This window comes from Fulmarus glacialis, unplaced genomic scaffold, assembly GCF_000690835.1.
Source record: "Fulmarus glacialis isolate BGI_N327 unplaced genomic scaffold, ASM69083v1 scaffold30769, whole genome shotgun sequence".
In the NCBI taxonomy this organism is placed as follows: domain Eukaryota; kingdom Metazoa; phylum Chordata; class Aves; order Procellariiformes; family Procellariidae; genus Fulmarus; species Fulmarus glacialis.
In genome coordinates, this window is record NW_009233062.1 from 1,645 (window position 1) to 2,354 (window position 710).

Below are 710 nucleotides of genomic sequence, written 5' to 3' on the forward strand. Positions count from 1 at the left end.
TTGCATGTAGGCGCGTCCCCCCCTCCCCGCGCATTTGGGGTGGCAATGCATGCCTTTTTGCAGAGCACTGCATCAACCCAGTAACAGGAGGTCTCCCACCCCCCATGCATTTTTTAGGATGATGCATGCATTTTTGCAGAGGGTTGGTTGCAGCAACCTGGCTGCAGGAGCACTCCCACCCCCCATGCACTTTTTGGGGGCGATGCATGCATTTTTCCAAAGGGTTGCATCAACCCAGCTGCAAGAGCGCTCCCAGCCCTCACGCAGCTTGTGGAGGGCGATGCATGCATCTTTGCAAAGGGTTGCATTGACCCGCCTCCCATGCCCGATGCACTTTTTGGGGCGAGGCATGCATTTTGCAACGGGTTGCATCAACCTGGGTGCAGAAGCACTCCCACCCCCAATGCAATTTTGGGGGTGATGCACGCATTTTTGCAAAGCATTGCATTGACCTGGGTGCAGGAGGGCTCCCACCCCCCATGCACTTTTTGGGGTGATGCACGCATCTTTGCAAAGGGTTAATGCAAACAGCCCGCTTGCGTGGCGGTTGAGCATCCCAGCTCTGGTGATGCATTTTGAGGGTGCTCGGAACAGCTCTGGGAGGGGGGTTCCCCGTTTTTCTCCGGGCTCAGAGCACCAGGCAGCTTGCCTGGACTTGCCATCCCGCTGTCTCTCCCCACCCCAAGGTCTGCTGGCAGGGGTGAACATCA